The following is a 17835-nucleotide window of genomic DNA, read 5'->3' as shown; positions in this document are numbered from 1 at the left end:
GCTGTGACGTACGAGGTGTGGCTAGAAAAAAACCGGACTAGTACTGGTGAAACAATAAAACGAATGCAATAAGGCTGAAAGTCGCGTGGCCTGTCACGTGACTCTCGATCCGCCTACTGCTCGAGTTTCATCTGCCTCCTGCACTCAGTCTGCCCGTGGCGTCTGTTTTAAGTAGTTGACGTTTTGTCTGTGCGTCGGAAAATGTTGAGTGTACAGAAAGAACAGCGTGTTAACATCAAATTTTGTTTCAAACTAGGAAAATCTGCAAGTGAAACGTTTGTAATGTTACAACAAGTGTACGGCGATGATTGTTTATCGCGAACACAAGTGTTTGAGTGGTTTAAACGATTTAAAGAATGCCGCGAAGACACCAGTGATGACACTCGCACTGACAGACCATTGTCAGCAGAAACTGATGCAAACATTGAAAAAATCGGTAAACTTGTTCGACAAGATCGCCGTTTAACAATCAGAGCAGTGTCTGAGTTAACAGGAGTTGACAAGGAAAGTGTTAGGCAGATTCTTCATGAAAGTTTCAACATGAACAAAGTGTGTTCAAAAATGGTTCCAAAGTGTCTCACAGTTGAACAGAAGGAACGCCGAAGAATGATTTGTTCTGACATCCTGGAAAACATTGAAAGTGATCCCATCTTCTTACAAAATGTTATTACTTGCGATGAATCGTGGTTTTTTACTTACGATCCCGAAACTAAACGCCAATCGATGCATTGGAAAACTCCTGGTTCTCCACGACAAAAAAAAGCACGAGTGTCAAAATCGAAATTCAAGGCAATGATGATTGTTTTTTTGACATCAAAGGGATTGTGCACATTGATTGGGTACCAGAGCGACAAACAATGAATCAGCATTACTACATTAGCGTCCTGGCTACCCTACGTGAGCGAGTACTGAGAAAACGGAACGATTTGTGGAGAAAAAAGTCGTGGATCCTTCACCAAGACAATGCCACAGCTCACAGTGCGTTGTCAGTGAAGACGTTTTTGGCAAAACACAACATTCCCATCTTAGATCATCCACCCTACTCACCTGATTTGGCCCCCTGTGACTTTTTTCTTTTCCCTAAAGTCAAGTCAGCTTTGAAAGGAACTAGATTTGAGACTGTTGAAGCAGTAAAAGAAAAAGCGACGGAAGTAATGTATGGACTTACCGAAAATGATCTGCAGCATTGCTACGAACAGTGGAAAATTCGTATGGAGCGGTGTAGAGACCGAGGAGGAGAGTACATTGAAGGAGATAACATGAAATTGTAAATAATTGTAAATAAATGTCCGGTTTTTTTCTACCCGCACCTCGTATATATTCCCTACTGCCCTTGCAAGATCACAAGAACCGTAGGAGGCAGAGCACGTCCAACTTCACGCAGCACAATAAATAACTTTCCAACCAATTTACCGTCTTGATTAACAGTCGGTATCTTTTGCGAATTAAACAGGGAAGGTGAAAATGATAGCGGTACTCCATTACACATCGTAAGGTGGCGTTCAGAGTACACACATAAATACTGAGGTCGCACTGCATCTCAAAGGTATGGATAGGTCGTCTGCGTTAGTTCCATTGCAAAACGCCGGAGCGACAGATTGTTGTCTTTCGGCTGGATACTTGTGAGATGCACATCCTGGCTATGATCTATCCTTTGTGAGACTTCTCATACCTGCATTACTTACTCTGCCTTGCAACACACACTCATTGTAAGTAATTGTATTTGAGACGTATGAACCATGTCACATGATGCTCCATCATTACGAACGGCCGTTCATTGGGTGTCATTACGTTATTATTGGCTTGCAAAGTAGTAAGCGTAGCTGATGGTTATTCCTCTTGCAAGCGCAAGGTACAGCGCCTTGCACGTAGGCTACCAGCGTAACAAACGCCAGCAATGGTAGTGTGGCACACAGTAAGGAATGAGATTCTAATACCGATACCACCATGAGCTGCCAGGTAACGATTACATGCAGCAGTAAAATATTCACTCTTGGCTGTACACTTCTGGTATGGAATGCTGTAGTCAGGCGACACACTGTCGTTTGATGCAGTGTATATTAGACATCGGTCGGTTAGTTAACGAGAGTGTCACCTTCTGAAATGCTAGCAACGTGAAGGATGTTATGTTTTTGTAGTCCGAAGAGCGGTTTCATTCTGCTCTCTACGTTAGCATTATCGGCATACTTTCTGCACACAACATACATTTAAATCCTGCTTACTATACGCAGTCCTTAATGTCACTCTGCAGTTTTTACGCCTCTTAGATTCATCCATTAGCAACTTGTCTGTTTACATGATACCTTAGGACGTGTCCCTTCTCTTTCCCCAGTTGTGCCACAAAATCCTCTTTACGACTCAGTTCAATTTTCTTGTGGCATACCATTTTCTAAAGCTTCTGTCCTGTTCTTGCCTGCGTTGTTCATCATCCACGTGTCACTTCAATATATGACACAATTAAAATTAAATATTTCAGGAAAATACTTCTTAGTACTTAAATATATGTTCAATTTTAACATATTCCCCACGAAAGTTTTTTTCACTGTTACGAGTTTACACTTTGTGTCCACTTTACTTCTGCCATAACCAGTTATTCCCCTGCCGAAGTAACAAAAGTAGCGTACTACATTTTGTTTCCAATTTCTTAATCTAATTCTGTCATCACCGCCTTTTTTTTTTCTTGATACATATCTCGTAACCTCTTTATAAGACATTATCAATATCGTTTAGATGATCTTCCTACTCCTTTGCCATCACTGACAGAATTAAAAAGTCCTGAACATTAATTATTTTCCAAAAATTATCCTTGGTTTTCTTTTACCGCATATCTACTGAATCAACAGCTTAATTCATTCCTATAAACTGACAACCAGTTTCAATAGTAGTAATTGTCCGACGAACGCCGGTGTAGACCCTTAAATTAATGTAAAGATTAAGAAGTTGGTTGACCTCGTTATGTTGATGCTGTGTCATAACTTTGAGGTTATAGATGCCAACGACGAGACTTGACCGAAGTATCGAGTCAAAAGAGCTCCTTGTCCATATCTAAAGCACTGTACTCAACATAGATTTGACCAGGAGTCTCCCTGATTCGAAGAAGCCCAAACCCCAAAATTACGAAAAACAGTGCATTGGATTCACCATAGCTCACTTACATAAGCTACTTCGTTACGAGTTGTAATAAATGTTTAAAACTTTTAGTCAACAAAGACGCCAAATGGCCTATTAACAAGTACTCCTGTACCGGTACCTCTTCCTTTTGGTAGAACACTTTCGTATTTTCCAAAGCAAAGAAAAGTCCTGCAGGTATTCTACAACACTAATTTTTATGAACCTTTTTATGGCTTATAGGAACACGTTCCCATACAGAAGTCAAATTATGTAAATAGGACAACAAGCAGAACTTGCGCTGCAAGTCAAAGGACGGTAACTTTCATAATGTGTGGTGCAGGGTGTGTGTCATAGTAGTTCTGGCTACTTGTCGTATTTACACTCCTGGAAATGGAAAAAAGAACACATTGACACCGGTGTGTCAGACCCACCATACTTGCTCCAGACACTGCGAGAGGGCTGTACAAGCAATGATCACACGCACGGCACAGCGGACACACCAGGAACCGCGGTGTTGGCCGTCGAATGGCGCTAGCTGCGCAGCATTTGTGCACCGCCGCCGTCAGTGTCAGCCAGTTTGCCGTGGCATACGGAGCTCCATCGCAGTCTTTAACACTGGTAGCATGCCGCGACAGCGTGGACGTGAACCGTATGTGCAGTTGACGGACTTTGAGCGAGGGCGTATAGTGGGCATGCGGGAGGCCGGGTGGACGTACCGCCGAATTGCTCAACACGTGGGGCGTGAGGTCTCCACAGTACATCGATGTTGTCGCCAGTGGTCGGCGGAAGGTGCACGTGCCCGTCGACCTGGGACCGGACCGCAGCGACGCACGGATGCACGCCAAGACCGTAGGATCCTACGCAGTGCCGTAGGGGACCGCACCGCCACTTCCCAGCAAATTAGGGACACTGTTGCTCCTGGGGTATCGGCGAGGACCATTCGCAACCGTCTCCATGAAGCTGGGCTACGGTCCCGCACACCGTTAGGCCGTCTTCCGCTCACGCCCCAACATCGTGCAGCCCGCCTCCAGTGGTGTCGCGACAGGCGTGAATGGAGGGACGAATGGAGACGTGTCGTCTTCAGCGATGAGAGTCGCTTCTGCCTTGGTGCCAATGATGGTCGTATGCGTGTTTGGCGCCGTGCAGGTGAGCGCCACAATCAGGACTGCATACGACCGAGGCACACAGGGCCAACACCCGGCATCATGGTGTAGGGAGCGATCTCCTACACTGGCCGTACACCACTGGTGATCGTCGAGGGGACACTGAATAGTGCACGGTACATCCAAACCGTCATCGAACCCATCGTTCTACCATTCCTAGACCGGCAAGGGAACTTGCTGTTCCAACAGGACAATGCACGTCCGCATGTATCCCGTGCCACCCAACGTGCTCTAGAAGGTGTAAGTCAACTACCCTGGCCAGCAAGATCTCCGGATCTGTCCCCCATTGAGCATGTTTGGGACTGGATGAAGCGTCGTCTCACGCGGTCTGCACGTCCAACACGAACGCTGGTCCAACTGAGGCGCCAGGTGGAAATGGCATGGCAAGCCATTCCACAGGACTACATCCAGCATCTCTACGATCGTCTCCATGGGAGAATAGCAGCCTGCATTGCTGCGAAAGGTGGATATACACTGTACTAGTGCCGACATTGTGCATGCTCTGTTGCCTGTGTCTATGTGCCTGTGGTTCTGTCAGTGTGATCATGTGATGTATCTGACCCCAGGAATGTGTCAATAAAGTTTCCCCTTCCTGGGACAATGAATTCACGGTGTTCTTATTTCAATTTCCAGGAGTGTATATGCAGCAAACTTGACAAGTGAATGAGAAGAAATGTAGGTTCTCAAGGAACACATAGTGGTTCTAAATATGATGGCACATACGTCTGCTTTTCAAATGACCAAAGGCTAAGACTGGCTAATGCACAATAAATGTTGAACTACCTTCCAGTTCAAACTAAACAATCAATGGCGGACATAATTGCTTCAAATTTAAAAAATACATCGAGACTGTGGCTACGAATATGATAAAACTAAGAAAATTTGTCCCATTGCTAATCAATTGGCATAGAAATGGCGTTAATATAAAAAAATTGATTTTTTTTTCTCATCTGCAGAACAGTGTTGTTTTATAGCTATTTATATCGTCCAGCTGATGTGTTTCGTTCAACTGAGTTACCTGAAATATTATTATTATTATTATTATTATTCACTGATGGCTGACATGTTCATCTAGATTTGGTGAAGATGTATAACGAGTATTTGAAAATGAATTAACGTGGCTGTACTTCTCTTGGAGATTACTTAGGTGTACAGTGCCCTAAATCTGCAACTACTATCGTAAACCTAGTGAGCGCAATACAGCAGATGACGTGTAACACTTGATTACGTAGGCATATCAGCTGGAAAAATTAATTTTCACACAAGACCCCAGATTTCCCAGACATAATGTTGGTCTGGAGCAGTATTTTCAGTGTGTTTCATTCATTCGCTCATTCATTCATGCTGTTCGAAATTGTTTTCCACTGGTCCACATGGGCTTGCTCTGACGATTGTTCAAGGTTTCGCGCATTGTTCATAAAGCCCTTCCTTCCCCGAAATCGTGAGCTGCAGTACGTATACTCAAGAAAGGGTGTATACTATCTTCACAGGACGCCATGTTCTGCTCATTTTGCAACTGAAATTTTTGAGTTAGGTCATTATCAAGCACCTTCCACGAGTTTGAGCATTTTTCAACTTCGACAGTCATGATCAGAACGTGTCGTCCGTTCAACAGTTCATTCTGGCTGTGGATCCATTTCTGATTCTGATATTTTGTGGGACAGTTTCCACTGCGAGGTAAGGTTTTTCGATTGGGAAACTTTCAGACAGCTATTGATCATTTTGCAAGCGTTGTTTAGTGCAGTGCCAACCTTCTTCACATGCACCGAGCTAGCTATCCAGGGGCAGCTTCTTCACCTGCAGACAGCACAGTAGAGGGCCTAGAAGAAAGCTTCACCTGGAGTCCGGAGGAAAAGAGCGTCTCAATTTATTTCATTTTATATTTTTCAGTCTTTGATCTGAAGGGCAGAGCGTGCTATTTGAGGTTGAGCTCGTTGTAAAGTCGTAGTTATTTTCAGCCTATTACCAGCCAGACTGGTAGTGGTTCAGAGGGGATACCAGTTGCGAATAATGGGAGGGGATTGTCAGCTCCGGCATTTATGTGACAACCAAGAAAAACCTCCCGAAAACCTAGTTCGGAACTGGGTATTTTGGACTGTTTTTCATGTACTCCTGATAGTTTGTTGTCCATTGTCAGAGACAAAATTTTAAAAAATTCTATCTGAGTATGTAATTTTTCTACAAGATGAATCAGAGCTTCCCTACAACATTTCTGAGGCTGTTCAGGATATTTTTTGTTTGATTTCTTGCCCCTTGTACCTTTATTTCATTGAAAATATCCGCACACCGGTGAAAGTGTCTCCGCTGTGTGTTTTGTTTGGAAACAAACTTATTCCCTTCACTCAAGGTGCTTGCTGTTAATCAACAGTAAGGCCTACGTTACTCTTGGTTCACAAAATCGTATTCGGTACAGATCGGTTCTGTCTCGGGTTTGTTTTTTGTGTCACAGAACACAGAGTATATTGTACATTAACAGCGATACATATATTCATGGAAATAGGAGCTGATCGGTAAGCACCTCGTGTATGGGTTCTTCAGTGGTATGGAAAGCGGGAACGCGATGCTACGCTCAGCTGTTGCCTCAGCGACTGCGACCACTTCGGAGTTCAGAGTAGTTCTGCATCTGTAGACGGTCGCCAACGAATAACCGGATCCTTTCGTGTTAGTACTTGTGAAAGTATTTTCACAGACAGAAAGATAATTCTGGTAACACAACCGAATAAATCATAATTAGATTATTACTCTGTAACGAGCCACGGGAGATCCGAAATCACTTATACGAAAAGACCCAGAAAATGTCCACGAACAACCTCCAAAATTTTGTCGATGGAGTTCTGGTTCATCCTGTATACTTTTTCTGTTTTATGTGTAGAACTAGTTGTTCAAGAAATGATGCGAGCAGATTCATGGTCTTTTTAGCTAAATATTAGGCGCAGGGTATTCGAATTGTGAACACTGTGAAGGGTGTTTTATCTTCTAGCATCTGAGTCCGAGTCCAGAACCGGGAATATGAACAGTCTCTTATTTAACTATGGAGAAATACGTACCAGACGTCTGCTTATGTATACAGGGTCTTTCCGTAAGAGCGTCAAAAATGTAACAGGACATATAGGATGCTCCACTGAACAATTAGAGGTAGGGAACCTGGGGTAGGAGAAGCCAGCTTAAGGAGTTAATAGGAATAACATCACAGTACTGTGTATTTTTTTATTTACGTTAGTTACAGTTAGCTGCAAATACGATCATTGACACAATGAACGTACCATTTGAACTCTACATTACAAAATGTTCTGAAACTGACGGCCATCAACCTCAACGCAAGCATGACATCGGCGAACGAGATTCTGGCGTACCCTGACAAATGTCCCTGTTGTGTTTCGAATGACATCACAGGCAGCTATAATTCTGGCAACTAATTCCATCTCCGTATCCACTGGGGTCTCACACGCAAGCGACTTTACATGTCCCCATAGGAAATAATCAAGGGGATTCAGGTCAGGTGACATCGCAGGCCATCGAATAGGACTTCCCATTCCAATCCAGTGACTAGGAAATACTTCCTAGTATCAGGCTCCTCCTCCTTGTTTCCTTGCAGGAAGTAAAGAATGTAAATGTAAATAATCAGCACAGTACGTGTCAACTTATACGCACGTTAGTTGTACATAAGCTGGAAGACAGTAATGGTAGGCAAAGCGATAGACAAGTTACCTCCATATATCCTTAAGCTGGCTTCTCCGACCCCAGGTTCCCTACCTCATATTGTTCAGAGTAGCACGCCCTATGTTCTGTTACATTTTTGCACTCTCTTACGGAAACACCCTGTATACAGAAGGAAGCCCGACATATGCAGTTGAAACGCCTGCCAAACCCGATGGGCAGAACAGGTAATAGGATTGCAGAAAGGGGCCAAGAGCTGAGGTCAGTTTCTGCTTCTAATTGTCATTTATTGTAATTTAATAACCTTTACAACCAAAGTGGCACATAACCGAATCTTTACCGAATGCAACTTTTTCACGGCAGAAGGCCTCCAACAAGAAATCTTAACAAGATAAAAATCCAATTATGATAGCAATAAAATAACTTTAAACCCAAAAAACGCAACATATGCAAGGTGCAACACAAATCGGCGAGGGTCACAATTAAATTGCAAAACTTCAGAATATATTACCATAGAGCTTTAAAGGCAGAAGGCCAGCATGTTTAACAACAAGAAATCTTAAAATCCACAAGATAAAAGTCCAATTAAGATAGCAATAAAATAATTTAAAGGAGCAACATAAGCAAGGTGCAATACCAGTGGCTGGGGCCAGAAATAAAGTTCAAAATTTTAAAATATATTACCACAATCTTTAAAGGCAGAAGGCCGCAGTGTTTAAGCTTGAAAGATAAATTTAAAATTAATTTTGCGAAATTTTAAGAAAACAAAAAAATGACCATAAGCGTAAAATTTAAAATAGCTGACATCCAGGAAGGTCGGTCTACCCTCGTTCACTTAGGTGAGGCAGGTGGTGAGCCTAACTGTACTTGATCCGTCGGAACGCAACCAGGGGACAGCCACGGGCAGACCGACACGACGACTTGCTTCCTGTCAATCAGTACATGAGATCTCAAACCGGCAATGTTACAAACGTGATAATCCACAATGGAGTACGTATTAGCTATCAAAATTACACATCATGTTGGACAGCGACAACAGGCGAGGAAAGGACGCTGCCTGAAATTACGTTAGTGGCCAGGGCAGGTAACCGGAACACTAACGGCCACTAGACAGAAAATTCCGCTGGTGCCTCAAATCGTAGTCGACCGAAGTAGTTAATTGCACCACATGGCGGCTAAATCTCAGCAGTAGAACCAGTCGGTGTTGACGACCAGAAAACCTCCTCAACAGCAAACCACCGAAGCGAATCATGACAATATGAATAGACGTGGCTTGGGTAGTTGCAACCACTACTCAACTTTGAGGTCCTGGGTCGGTGAACCACGAAGATTGTTAACGATCGGACAGCTCCACACTGCGCAGGATCTGCCAGCTGCCCCAGCCGACTGCACCGCGCGGAGATAACTTCCCTCGTCCGCAACAACCGACCGACTCCCTCCAGACCCCCTTGCCGGGAACTATATGCACCAAACCAAAAATGGTACACGGTGCAAATATCGATACACATCACTGCTGCCACAGGTAGAAGGAAGAAGAACCACGACGTAACCGCGACAAGGGCGGGAAACCAAACACAGATACACAGCGAAGTTCACGAAAACGCATAGTTGGGAGTGGCCACGGTTCAGCAGTGTATCTGAGCCCCTCTGATTTTAGACGTATGTCGATGGCTGATTTTTGTAGAAGAGAGGCACTGGAAAAGAATGACAGCGAGAGAAACATATAAAGACACAAGGAGGAGAATAAAGGGACAGAGACAGAGAGATGGAAGGAAAGACAGATAGACAAGGAAGGTAGATTAGGGTTAACTGTCCTTCGAAATCGAGGATACTAGAAGCGGAGCACAATCTCGGATTATTTCAAGGATGGGGAGGGAACTCGGCTATGCCATTTTCGGAGGAGCTATTTAGGGAATTCACGGAAAATCTAAACTTGCAGAGAGAGAGAGAGAGAGGGAGGGAGAGGGAGGGGGCAGGGGAAGAGTAACTGAGCAGTGTGTCGTGACACAGTGGCTCATGGCACAGATGAAGTCCTGTCGCGCCCGCCAGTTGGTGCCAGGACTGCTGCGCTTGAAACAGCTAGGCATCAGAGAGCAACCCCACCGCGAGGCAAGGAACGACCGGGAGTGACAGTGGAAAGAAGACTTGGACCTGCGATTTAAGCGGCTCAGCTCGGAACTAGCACCGGTGACTGTGGGCAGATGCTGTAGGACGGGGCTACAGGTGCGGTGCCAGTCCCGTTGTGGGCGCACTGGCCGATCTCGTTGATGTCCTGAAGCGGCTGGCTCCTGGAGCCGGCATCTACTGACAATGCAAGCGTATTCAAGAAACACGGACCGGCTGGTGTTGCTTCGCAGTCCAGCAGTTAGTTTGGCAGCTGTACAGCGACGGTGTCTCGTAGCGTGAATGGCGGCTGGCTCTCCTGGCCATCGGAGACAGCGGCCGCTGTGTGTGCAGGACGCGGTGGCCGCCGTTATCAAGAGGAGCTCCGGCCGGAGGCGTGAGTCAGTCTCTGGCGAACCGACGAGGAAGGAAACGAAGGAGCAACTTAGGCGGGTGTGAGTGGTACAAGTGTAGCTTCAAGTTCGTTTGGACAGCCTGGTGCGGTCCGGGCCGCACCGAGAGGACAGTGGCAACTCGTTATCAGCACGCAGACGTCGTTTCCTGTTCCGGGCGGCCGGTGCCTGGCGTCTCGCTCCAGGCAAGGTCGCACTGGCGAGACACCGCTGGGTGCTACCCTCGGTGCCGGCTCTTTAATGGCGGCAAGCAACAAGAGTGTCGATCCAGAGCTGACTGCCAAAAACGACGGTTGTGCAGGTGCCTGTGATTCATCTTTAAGCTGTGCCACTGCTTTTCTGTTCACTATTCTGCTCACGACGGGGCAATGACAAAGCCTTATTCTATTTCATATACAGGGTGAAAAGTATTTAAACCGACAAACTCTGGGAGGTTGTATGGGACATCAAAACAAATATTTTTCCCTAATATCATTTTTTCCTATGAGGATTATTTAAACCGTTGGGGGCCGTATTACGCTCTTCAGTTGTTAGAGGCCGTATTACGCTCTTCAGTTGTACGAAACTGCTGTCCACCAGTGTAGTAGTTAAATTGTCTCTGTTTACAAATGGAGCGATAGACCTGGAGTGAGTACACTGATATGGTTGGTGCGTACTACGTAGCGCACCACAACGGACAAGCTGCACAGCGGGTTTATCAACAGCAATATCCTAATCGCCGTATCCCGCCCGCATCATACGACCTTTGCTGCTGTGTACCAACGTCTGCGTGAGACCGGGTTATTTAGCAGATTACCTGGACAGAGACGCCGTCGCGCGGTAAGAACGCTGCAATTTGAGGAAGCTGCTTTGCAACATGTGGAGCGGGAGCCTTCAATCAGCGTTCGTAAAAATGCACGTAACATGGGGACGAATCAGACGAATGTAAGAACAGTCCTTCGAGAGCAATTGTTACGTCCATTTCACTTACAGCGTGCCCACAGCCTGGAACCAGTTGATTATCCACCCAGAGCACAGTTTTCGCAGTGGTACGTGGAACAGTGTGAAATGCATCCTACATTTCCATCCTCTGTGTTGTTTACCGATGAAGCAGCGTTCGGGCGTGATGGAGTCTTCAACATTCACAATTCGCATGTTTGGAGTGGGGATAACCCACATAACACGTTTACTAGCGCTCGTCAAGTGCGGTTCTTCGTTAATGTGTGGGTTGGTGTTGCTGGGGACTGTTTAAGTGGGCCATAGCGCTACCTAGGCCAGTAAATGATAGGCACTATTACAATTTTCTCGCCATGGCATTGCCAGAATTTCTGGAAGACGTACCGCTCCCTACAAGACAACGCGTGTTGTTCCAAAATGACGGGGTGCCGGCACATTTCAGCCGTCGTGTGCGTCGATTCCTGGACCGACTGTTCCCAGAAACGTGGATTGGCAGAGGTGGTCCTGAACCATGGCGTGCTCGATCCCCAGATATATACCCTCTGGACTTTTTTGTGTGGGGAGAGGTGCGCAACCTTGTTTCTGCAACTCCTGTTGCATCAGAAGAGGATCTGGTTGCCCAGATAGTAGCAGCAGCATTAACAATTCAGATTACTCCTGGGATTTTTGCCCGTGTCAGCCAGAACATGATCCGACGGTGTAACCTTTGTTTACGTGTCAATGGAGGCATTTTTGAAAATCTACTGTAATTGAAATTGGGTTGTATTAATCTGTTGTCTCTTGGTCATAAAAAAAAAGTGTTTGTTGGTTTTATTGATTTGCCGCCAGAGAAATCTTCCTCTACTGGTTTAAATACTTCTCATAGGAAAAAATGACATTAGGGAAAAATATTTGTTTTGATGTCCCCTACAACCTCCCAGAGTTTGTCGGTTTAAATACTTTTCACCCTGTATAAAACGTACACTACTGCCTATTAAAATTGATACACCACGAAGATGATGTGCTACAGACGCGAAATTTAACCGACAGGAAAAAGATGCTCTGATACGCAAATGATTAGCTTTCCAGAGCATTCACACAAGGTTGGCGCCGGTGGCGACACCTACAACGTGCTGACATGAGGAAAGTTTCCAACCGATTTCTCATACACTAACAGCAGTTGACCGGCGTTGCCTGGCGAAACGTTGTTGTGATGCCTCTTCTAAGGAGGCGAAATGCCGATAAAGGTCGGATAAAGGTCGGATTGTAGCCTATCGCGATTGCGGCTTATCGTATCGCGACATTGCTGCTCGCGTTGGTCGAGATCCAATGACTGTTAGCAGAATTTGGAATCGGTGGGTTCAGGAGGGTAATACGGAACGCCGTGCTGGATCCCAACGGCCTCGTATCACTAGCAGTCGAGATAACAGCATCTTATCCGCATGGCTGTAACGGATCGTGCAGCCACGTCTCGATCCCTGAGTCAACAGATGGGGACGTTTGCAAGACAACAACCATCTGCACTAACAGTTCGACGACGTTTGCAGCAGCATGGACTATCAGCTCGGAGACCATGGCTGCGGCTACCCTTGACGCTGCGTCAGAGACAGGAGCGCCTGCGATGCTGTACTCAACGACGAACCTGGGTGCACCAATGGCAAAACGTCATGTTTTCGGATGAATCCAGGTTCTGTTTACAACATCGTGATGGTCGCATCCCTGATTGGCGACATAGCGGTCAACACACATTGGAAGCGTGTATTCGTCATCGCCATACTGGCGTATCACCCGGCGTGATGGTATGGGGTGCCACTGGTTACACGTATCGGTCACCTCTTGTTCGCACTGACAGCACTTTGAACAGTGGACGTTACATTTCAGATGTGTTACGACCCGTGGCTCTACCCTACATTCGATCTCTGCGAAACCCTACATTTAAGCAGGATAATGCACGACCCCATGTTTCAGGTCCTGTACGGGCCTTTCTGGATGCAGAAAATGTTCGACTGCTGCCCTGGCCAGCACATTCTCCAGATCTCTCACCAACTGAAAACGTCTGGTCAATGGTGGCCGAGCAACTGGCTCGTCACAATACGCCAGTCACTACTGTTGATGAACTGTGGTATCGTGTTGAAGCTGCATGGGCAGATTTACCTGCACACGCCATCCAAGCTCTGTTTGACTCAATGCCCAGGCGTATCAAGACTGTTATTACGGAGAGAGGTGGTTCTTCTGGGTACTGATTTCTCAGGATCTATGCACCAAAGTTGCGTGAAAATGTAATCACATGTCAGTTCTAGTATAATATATTTCTCCACTGAATACCCGTTTATCATCTGCATTTCTTCTTGGTGTAGCAATTTTAATGGCCAGTAGTGCATGTTAAACCTCAAGCATATCGTGACATTTTTTCACACATCTCACGGCATATGACGTCTTATCATCTGTATAGGTTGGTGGTTCTTACCCCACTAAATTGTTGCCTGAGAGTAACGGGTATAAGTACGTAGTTTGGTTGGAAACGGTATATTGGTTTAGGAAAAGATGTGGAACATACATACAGAATACACAGATATATATACATTATTATAATATGTATGAATACATTTTTCAATAATGAATTACATAATTTAAATTATCAAGACGAATTTCGAATATTTCTCACACGAATTATCGTAATGACTGTCAACGTTTGTGGTACTGCTTTTACCAGTTGATGTTCTTAGAACGGGTAGTAGCTAGTTTTAACTCTGGGCCTTGAAATGAAGGTTGGCTTTACAGATTTGCAGCATAGGGCTGGGGACGTGAATTCTACAGAAGATAGCTCTTATGGGATCCACGACGGCACAGTCCATTCTCTGCGTCGTATCGACGTCACAAACATAACTTGAGAGATGCCATATTGTATTTCGACCTAACTAGTTGAAATCCATACTTTGTGGGCTTTATATTATAACTTATGCCTTACGAATATATACGGTTTCAAAACACCAGCTCACTGAGGATCTCTCCAAGATGTGTCTTTATTGGTACGACTTCTTTTGAGAATACACGAAGTTCGTGAATTTTTGTATTTCGTCGCTTTCGTACTATAACTTGTGCGCTATGAAACTATGCCGATTTCAAGACATTGGGGCATTGAAGATGCATGAAAACCGCGTCGTTCTTTGTACAGTTTGTTATAATTAAATGTCAGTTAATGACACATTAGCAATTAATGCCTTTAGGGGATTACATAACGTTAGACAAGTATGCGTGCAAGTCTCCGCCAGTGTGGTGAAGGTTGACACAGTCCTACGATGTAAAACTTCGTTGGTTCGCATCCTACTTTCTCCATTTTTGTTATTCACATAGAGTTTTCTAAAATATTCTGGGACTTTTTTTATTAATTTAATAGAAGTATGTTCTTTAATATTCGGTACTATATAGATAAGAGTTCTCTCTCAGGAGTTAGTTCCTTCTGTGGTGTGCGGACACCAGGGAATATGAACCAACAAATTACTAGATTGTTTCTACGTTAGTGCCTGATTCAATCGGAATTCGGTATTTATTTACTCGTAAGAAATCACAATCAAGAGTACAAAAACTGTGACGTTACAGAAACGTTACAGTTACGTCGGGCAAATTTATTAACGCTTTAGATTGAGAACTAAACATTAAAGGTCTCAAGTTTAGAATTGAAAACATGAAAAACATTAAGCATTCAGTGAAGCTAACGTGCCCAGCATTAAATATCTCTCCACAATATATCTTTAGTACGATTTGCTGTGATAAATTGTCGATAAATGTGATGTCCGACGATAAATAGGTATAGATCTTATACTGGAGTTAGGTTTTGGTTTATTTAGTAGCTGATTACTAAACGGAAAGAAGATACAATATGTAAACTTTTGGTTTGAGTGTGACATTGCCCTCTCACCCTCACTGAAATTTTGCTTGTGGTTAGTGATTGGTTTGTAGCGTAGTCCAAGGTCTAGGTTAGTACTGATAGATAAGTGTGTCAGCTTACCAGAGTATGGAAACCATAAGCCATGCCTGATCTACATCTATACTCCGCAATCCACCTAATGGTGTGCGGCAAACGTTTCGTTAGTGTACCACTGTCATTTGTGCGCGTATGATGGTAGTTGTTCTTGTGCCCTACAACAAAACAAACGAACTTTCATTTTTCCCCTTCCCTGTTCCGGTCGCGAATGGTACGCAGGAAGAACGGCTGTTCGTAAGACTGCGTGTGAGCCCGAATCTCTCTGTAGTTACCTTCGTGACCTTTCCGCGAGATATACATAGGTGGGAGGAACATATAGCTTAACTCCCGTAGGAAAGAGCGCTCTCGGGAATGTATTAATAAACCACAGCATGATCCACAATGTGTAGCACCCATACCTGTGTTATGACTCGTAATTTAAAAGTTTAAATCATAAATTTATTTCAAAATACATTCTTCGCTTAAAATTTTTTAAAGTAGGCACTGTGTATGTAGCCGAGTAGCTGAGTAGCTGGTGGCATTCAGTTCTCGGCACTTGTTCTAAAACGCTGGTCTCTCTCTCTATCTCTCTCTCTCTCTCTCTCTCTCTCTCTCTCTCTCTCTCTCTCTCTGTCACACACACACACACACAACACACACACACACAGACACACACACACACCCCACACATACACTATTTATCTCTCTTGTCGAGATGTCCAAGCAAGCAAGTTGCAAAAGGTTGCAGCACTAAACTCGCAGCTTGGGTAGTCAAGTAAGCACAAAGAAAGATCGTGTCGTCTACATAATATAACCCAAGGAAATCCGAATGGAATGGACATCGGTAGATGTGGTGTACATGTACAGATAAACAAATGATTACATTTCCAGAAAAACTAGATTGTTATCCACCCTGATATCAAAGGAAACCAATGAGAAATTTGGAAACGTAATTAAATCTCAGCAAGAATAAATGAAGACTTTAAGGTATGTCGATGAGTTCTTTAGTACTGAGAGAAACGGAATAGGAGCTGCAACGGCAAGTTGAACGGCAATAATAGTGCATCAGAAAGTAAATGCAAGTGAACAACAACAAAACTGAAACAAGTTTTGCCGTGCAGTCGAATTAAGTCAAGTGAAGCCGATGAAATTAGGTTAAGAAATGAGATATTAAAAGCAGTAAAGGAATTTTGAAACGAGCAGGAAAATAACTGACGATGGCAGAAATAGGGAGGATAGATGTAGACTGGTGACATCGACAAAAGTTTTTCTTAATAAAATAAATATGTCAGTATATGGTGTTACGAAGAAATTTCTAAAAGTATTTGTTTGGACTATAGGCTTATGTGAAAGTGAAACGTGCACGAGAAGCAGTTGAGACAGAAGAGAGTAGAAGGTTTCCAAATGTAGTGCCACTGAAGAAGATTGGGTGGCCTGATTGAGAAAGTAATGAACAGATATTTAATCGAATTGGAGTGAAAAGAAATTTATCGCACAACGTTGCTAAACGAAGGGATTGATAGGACACATCCTGAAACATCAAGGGAGTATTAGTACGTTAAGCAGGTTTGTATGGATGTTGGTGGGAGTATTCATGAAGTAATGAAAATATTTCCACAAGATAGTCTAGTCACGCGTGCTACATGAAACCAGTCTTCTAACTTTTGAAGCCATTTTGACTATTTTTCGACCGTGACTGTCTCAAGAAATGTGTAAAGGTTTTTGTTTTTTAAATTACCGCTACCAGTCACAAACTTTGTCAACTATTGTATTACATATTTATTTAGCGACATGTTTCGAGGTAAACCACATCTTCAGGCTAAATGGCATTACAAAAACAACTTTAAAATAAGGCCATACTGATGTTACATAGTCTTTTCGTAAATGCTGGAGTCATCCTGTGGAAGAAGAGAAACTTTGGAAGCTGGACTGATGTTTGCACGAAAATGTTTTATAACGGTCACCCAGTTTTTTCTTCTGGCGAAGCAATCTCGTAGTGATGCGCTGGGGTGCCACCATTTCTGTGCCTCTCCTGGTCACTGTTCACAAATTGTCACCAACATAGCAGTAACTTGGAAACACGACCACAAACAGTTCTGTAGTGCAGTGGACAAGATGGCGGTCGAAATACAGCTGGTTTCGATTTGTCTATTGATTTGTCGATCTATGTGGTGTCAGACCTTTACATAAGTCTTCAAACTGCTGACTGCCAGTTTGGATCCATACAAAACAGAGATGTACTCTCAACAATATACTGACTTGTCTTTAAGGAAGGAAGTAAATAACTCTGCAGCCAAGTCCAGGAAGAATGGTGTCTGTCCAAAATCAGTTACCTAGAGAGGTGGCTAATTGGTTAGCACACTGGACTCCCATTCGAGAGGATGATGGTTCAAATCCCTGTCCGACCATCCAAATTTATGTTTTTCGTAATTTCCACAAATTGCTCCAGACAAACGCCGGGATGATTTCATTGAAAAGAGCAGTGTTGATTTCCTTCCCCATCCTTTCC

This window comes from Schistocerca nitens, chromosome 8, assembly GCF_023898315.1.
Source record: "Schistocerca nitens isolate TAMUIC-IGC-003100 chromosome 8, iqSchNite1.1, whole genome shotgun sequence".
NCBI classification, from domain to species: Eukaryota; Metazoa; Arthropoda; class Insecta; order Orthoptera; family Acrididae; genus Schistocerca; species Schistocerca nitens.
The sequence above is the reverse complement of the archived record's forward strand: the minus strand, read 5'-3'. Positions refer to the sequence as shown.